This window comes from Anas platyrhynchos, chromosome Z, assembly GCF_047663525.1.
Source record: "Anas platyrhynchos isolate ZD024472 breed Pekin duck chromosome Z, IASCAAS_PekinDuck_T2T, whole genome shotgun sequence".
NCBI lineage: Eukaryota > Metazoa > Chordata > Aves > Anseriformes > Anatidae > Anas > Anas platyrhynchos.
Window position 1 is genome coordinate 34,501,709 of NC_092621.1, and position 6,750 is coordinate 34,508,458.

A 6,750-nucleotide genomic window follows, 5' to 3' on the forward strand; every position below is an offset into this window, starting at 1 on the left:
AACCAAAAGGAGAAGGGGGAAGGGCGGGGGAAGGAGAGAGCCCGTGCAAGACAGGTAATGTCAAAGGAAACAGCTAGAGCCCCACGCGTTAACCCTTGCGGGGTCCGCTCCGCACCTCGGTCTCTGGCTGCACTTGCAGAGTCCCCTCGGATTTGTAGGGTTCAGCCGACACCCACCGTCGTTCCTTTCCGCAAACCACATTAATAAGTGACAAGTTCAGAGCAAGCACTCGGGCGGGAAAGGATGAGGCAAATTCGGGGTTAACGACAGCGAGCACATTTATTCTCCTATCTGGTGGAGAATACCCCACAAATCCTATCATCTCTTCCTTCACCCAGACACTGCAAAAAGCTGATAACGCCAGCTTTAAATACCGGAGTTTCCCTTTGAATAAATATTCAATTTAACTGGAGTTAATTTACCATAAAAGACATTCCCCTTGGCACAAATGCACTGATGTCCTTGAACACACCTCTCTGAGTGCTTGAACTCTTACACAACAAGCCATTATTGCGGACCTGATCTAATGCCACAATAAGCCCTCCCCAACCCCTTTCTCCTTCTCACTCCTCCATGAGGACCAAGGTGAGCCCCCAGCCCCATGTCACCTGCCCTGAGAGCTGCAGAGGCTTCAGAAGCCTGCTCTTTCCCAGGCAGGACTCATAGGAGGCACCACATCCTCCCGGGTCCAGGCCAAGGGCCAGCTTTGAGGTACAAACCCATGCACTAACAGCAAGAAATGCCTAGCAGAGTCCTGGAAGTGAGGAAAGGCAAGGGCAGCAAAGCACATGGAGCAAGGAGCAAGGTAGGGAAGACACCAAGCCGGGTTTTCTGCAAGGGGAAGTCAGGGAGAGGCTGGGTTTGTGCCTCCACGGGTGGGAGCCATTTTGCATCCCGACCCAAAGCAGACCAGGACGGGGTGCGGAGCCAAGCACTGCGGCCTGTTGTGGTGCTGCTGGGACAGGATGGAGCAGGCCCCACACCTGAAGGCACCCTGAGGGGAATAGAGCCGCCTGCCCAATGGGGCTCCAGACCCGTCCTCTCCTGCACGTGCCCTAGGAGGCAAGGTGGGCACAGTGTGGGTTGTCTTTGGTTCAGCCCTCTGGTTCCTCCCAGTGAATCCCAGTGGAAACCTGCATGGGAGGGAGGGTTTGCCCTGAGAGAGGCCCACACACATGAGCAAGCAGGTTAGCCTGGAGAGCCACAGTGTTAACGTGGCAATGACAGCAGCCGTAGAGTCTGGACCTAGGCTTGCATGGAGACCTTGTGCAAAAGTTGACCATTTGCCTCCAAGTCCTTACCCACATCAACCCTGGGACAGATGGTCTTGATCCCCAACACCCACCCTAGCTCTTTTGGAGCATTTTTTTTGGCTAGCAGTGGAGATTTTAGTACCCTGGACTTGCACTGAAAGTGTTTTCTCCTCTTTCAGTTGCAGACAGTGTACGCAAATGTTATCAGATGCTGGGAGATGACATTGCCCTTGAACTTCAGAGATAATGATGTTAAAAAGTGGAAAGGCCAGTTATGCCACTGATATACTTCCTAAAGCAAAATTTCAGCTGATGCCCTTTGTCCAGACAACTGCTCAACTGTTTTGAGTTTTGGAGCACAACACTATTATCATGCATCAGAAATCAAAGAGAGAGGTATTGTTAATGCTGAAATGTGTAACCTCAGATTCTCTCAAGATACAAGTGGGCAATTGGGTTGACTGTCTAAACATGCATATGCTGAACTTCTAAGAAATTATATTTTCATGAAAATTCCAATGCAAAAATCAGGGGCATTTGAACGAGATATACAGCATTTAATACAAAAGATTCAACATCAGAGAAACAACTCCAAGATTTTTTCTTAAAAGTTCCCCATGATCTAAAAGACAAGCTTTACAGTGCTTTTTGCATCCAGTTTAACAGCAATACTATTAACTTATTTTTAACCCATGGTTAGAAAATGCAGCTCTCACACACAAACCCATTAGATATACAAATACTTAGGTGCACATATAAATACTGTGCAGCATGAGTAAAATACAGTTTGTGTCACCTATGTGTAAAAAATAACCCAAATCACATTAAGTTAAGTAAGTTAAGTAACACATTAGTGTTACTTAATGGTGAGTCTACCTATATGACTAGTCTTCATGCCTTGTGAGACTTCTTGTACCACCACACTCAACTACAAAGTAAAGTTTCACTTGTGTTTGATACAGTCACAGCCTTGGTCAGTTTCCCAATGTACAGGAGCTCTGTCCTCCGTGCATACAGATGTATACATATCCATTAGCATATATATACACAGACAAAACGTTGGGTAGCAAACATTTAGGGAAGAAACACAACTAGCTAAATAAACAAACAGATAATACATTGTTTTACGAGGTCTTGATTTATTTCATATGCAGCTGAATTTGTAAGGTATTTATGATTCCTTTGGAATGTGAACAACAATCACTACAACTTTTGAGTTACCATAGTATCACACCTATAAATTTATATATCATAATATTTACTAGCAATCTTTTTTTTTTTCTGGGTAATCAGAAGAAACATATTCTATATACAAACTGCATATATGCACGATCAGATACAAAGCATGTGTATATACAATCAGAAGCACAGAAAACCACTACTGGCTCTACAAGAAACACACACATACATGAAGGGTGTGTGCGCTTGACCTCTGTCCACATACGGTTTGATGGGGACTATAATACTCAAGCTTTCCACAGCTCCCAGACCAGCAAATGAAAACATCAAACCTCAAGTGTAAAGCTGTGTAAACCACAACGTTTTGGGTTACACAACTGTGCAGTTTTTGTCCTCGCTGCGGGTCATGTTCTCAGCCTTACAAAGGCATGGAAACCCTCTTACCCTGATACAGTAAATTCTTTTTTAAAAAATAACATTTTCTGATCTTAAATGCTCTGGAGGTAAAGAGCAGCAGTAAGAACAAGATTTCACCTCCATCTTTTCTGCCAGTTTTTATCACTTGCCAGTTTTTTAAGGGGGTGGGGGGTGGGAGAGACAGGGGGATGGGACTACTACGACACAGAAGCTGGACTTAAATGTCTGTCTAAATCAGAATAAAAAACCTTTTGTTGTTGTTGTTGTTTGTTTGCTTATTTTATTTTCTCCTTGCAATTCAAAGTTAAGGTCGTAAGGGTAGCAGCACAAGACCGCTTCAGAGAACTTTAATCTTGTGTGTTTTGGCGCCTTTTCCCTGCCAGCTACTGTACTTAAAAAAAAAAAAAAAAAAAAAAAAAAAAAAAAAAGTTGGAGATCTTGTCTGTCCCGTCTCAAGTTCAATGGCAGCGCTTTCCAGCAGCAGGAGAAGATGGCCATGTTCGCAGCCCTAATAATAATTCAGATCACGCCACATCGGCATCTTGTGTCAGAGCCGAAACGGGCTTCCCCGCCCCCTTCAACCTGAGAGCTGCCAAGTCCTCACACACTCCGCATTCAACCACAACTTAATGGATGGGATATTGTGCATTAAAATGTGGCCCAGACACACAGGCGAAGAGAGGACAAGAGGGAAAGCAGACAGACACACACACACACACATACACACAGACACGCAGGAGAAAGGAATGAATTAAAACACACACACAGGTCCCACAACAAAACAGCAGTGGAAAAAAAAAAAAAAAAAAAAAAAAAAAAAAAGGAAAGGAAAAGAAAAAGAAAGGGGGGGGGGGGGGGGGGGGGGAGAGGAACAAAAAGAAACTCTCTAAAATAACTTTAAAAAAAACAGCCAGAAATGCCACCCGAACACTTCGTCCTGCAATATAGTGTGAAAGAGACCAGCAAGCACAAGGCTCCAGACAATTTATCTAGCCGACCATACACAACAGCGATGCCATTTCCTCAACATTATACATTAACATTGCAGCCCATTAACTACCAAAACCACCAACACAGCCAGAGAGAAAATATTACATTAAAATGACAGTAAAGAAACAGTATCTACAGCAACAAGAGAGAAGGAAAAAGAACTGTCTGAAGGTACAAATAAAGTAGCATTTGCATTAATCCTTTCCAGCATTTAACTGATAGTTGCCTGCCAGAAAAGCAGGGGGAGGGGGAGAAAGTTGGAGCAGGAAATGTGCCAAGTTCAGCACTTTTGGACGCAAACTCCCATCAACTGATTCCTGGCATAAAAGTGTGACCCATATACAAAAGCTGCCAAAATAGCAAAATATAAACAATCCACCACTTATATCTCATCCTGTAAAACAGAAGTAGTATCAGCATTTAAGAAGAGGGTATAACATCCACTTTGAAACCACATAGACAAAGTCTCAGCCGGGAAGAATTAAAAAACAAGAGCCAAGCAAGCCATATATTACACATATATGTGGATATAAATAATTTCCAGCACCGCATACCATTGCAGCGTACTGCATTAAACAAACGGGATCTTGAAGCCTGTCACACACATCACCGGGCCATTGGCCTCACATTTCCCAGGTTACAAATCAGTTCTTTTTCTCAAGAGCTCTGTGCTTTTTGTTTTGCTTTGCTTTTGTTTTGTTTGGATTTCCAGAAGTGGCCTTCTGCCTTTTGTCTGGGGGGTGTCGAGGAAAAAAAAAAATAAAAATAATATATTTTTTATTACTTTTTCTCAGGCTGGCTGTTAACTTTGTTTTGGTTTTGTTGCTGTTGCTGGCTTTCTGTACGGCAGCAGACGGGAAGAAAATTTGTGACTGGAGCCGGGGAAGCAGTAAAGTTACAGTCCGCGGGCAGCGGGCACCCCCCCACTGCTTCCTCCTCCTCCTCCTCCTCCCCCCCGCCTCTTTTCCCAGTCGTCTAGAGTTGCAAGGCTGTGGCGAACATTTTGGGGCTGGCTTGCAGGCGGTGCGGGAGAGGCTGATTTAATGGTTTATACTGTGTATATCGTATTATATTTATATTATAGCTTAACGCCTGTGTGTATATACACATATGCGTGCGTATATATGTATTATACCTATGTGTATGTACTTTACATGTGTGCCTATAGGCGTGCATGCCCACATGTACGTGCATGCACACAGCACATACGTGTCCACCCGTGCCCCGGGTACACGTGCCCGGCCCCACACGTGCCCGCGCACACCGCCGCCGGCCCCCCCCGCCCCGGCCCCGCCGCGGCTCTCCGCTTCCGCCTGGCGGCTGCCGCACGCAGCGGGGCCGCCGGGCTCATTTGCATACTGCCCGCGCGGCAGCCAATGGGCGGCGAGGGGCGGGGCTGCGCTCGGCGGGGTTCGGCCGCGCTCGGCGGGGTTCGCTGCCCGCCCGTGTCCCGCCGCCCGCCGCCATGTTGGGGTTCCCGCTGCCCCGTGCCCTGCGCTAGGAGAGCGGGAGAGCGGGGGGTGGGAGAGTTCAGCTCCCCGAGAGTTGTGTCCAAATTAACGAGCGAAATATTTTAGCTCAGCCGTCAAGCGGCCGCGCTCGACGGGAACATCTATCCGCACGTACTTCTCGTGCGAGGCGCTGGCGGGCCGGCGGTGTGGTGCCGTGCCGTGACGGGGCGCCAGGCGACGGGGGTGTCCCTGTGACCGCCCCCGGCCCTCAGAGCCGGCCGTGTCCCTGCTGAATGCGCTCCTGCCGGCCAGACACCGCGGCCGAGTGCGGGCTCTAAAGGGTCCTCCTCGTAATTGCTCGGAGACCGCTGGTGGGGGCACGGGGGCCCCTCAGGAAGTCAATTTTCTTTTGTCTGGTTCAACAAAAACGTCCTAAAGCTGCTAAAACCCCGCTCTGCCCTCAAAATGAAGCACAAGTTGACGTGAAAATAAATAGAAAGGAATCACAAGCTTTTAGGCTTCGGAACAATGACGGTGGAGTTTTATCTCTCCGGTTGTTTTATGAAGAAATCCAACCTGAAAACATTAAGTCGTGGGTGTTTTCCGCCCAGTGAATGGGGGAAGTGATTGCTCCTGCTATGTGTAGCATGGATTTTGTAAACTCTGTGACAGTCAGTTGAGCGGAGAGCAGACCTTTTTCCGTGCCAGAGGGAATCTGTGGGTGTTGATTTATTTTACGTTTTTGTTGTTGTTGTTAGAGGATTCAGGCTTTGAGTGAGAGAGTCACAGACAATTAACGATTTGCACTGGTCATCAACACTTACCAGAGTCTATTACAAGAACTTTGGTGATATTTCATCATAGATTTCCAGGCTTTTTGTTGGTTTAGGTTTAATTTTGTTATTCTTGTCATGATTGCTGCCAAAGATTCAAGTACTAGTAGGCAGGCCCATTGCAATCTGCAGCTTTCTGCTTTTGTTTGTTTTATTATTTGTTTATTGTTGTTTGTTTTGAGCCTGTACACTTACTAAGACCAACTCTGCAACTGATTTAGCAAATAATTAGGAACTCCTTATACTATGACAAATGAGAAAAGTAATGGTTAGCAAGGAGGGCCATGGATATTGCAATCTTAGAAAAATCATGTTGCACAAATCTGTAATGGTTTTTCTGTTTAGTTTAAGCCCAGGCTGCTTGTCATAGGAAACTTTCTTGAACACATTTTTAAATTCAAATACTGTGTTATATAGCATTTCCACTGCCTTTGATTTCTGCACTAGTATATCTTGATTACAGCTTTCTTTTCTATATATATAATCAAAGGCTCATGTATTTTGTAAGAGGCTGACCTTAAGTTCTGTTGATTCTGGATTTTCTAGTCTTTTGAGGTTTTGTGTATATAAATATTGACAACCCCTGATACATTTTAATGTTAGCACTGGATAAAATATGAAAAGAGT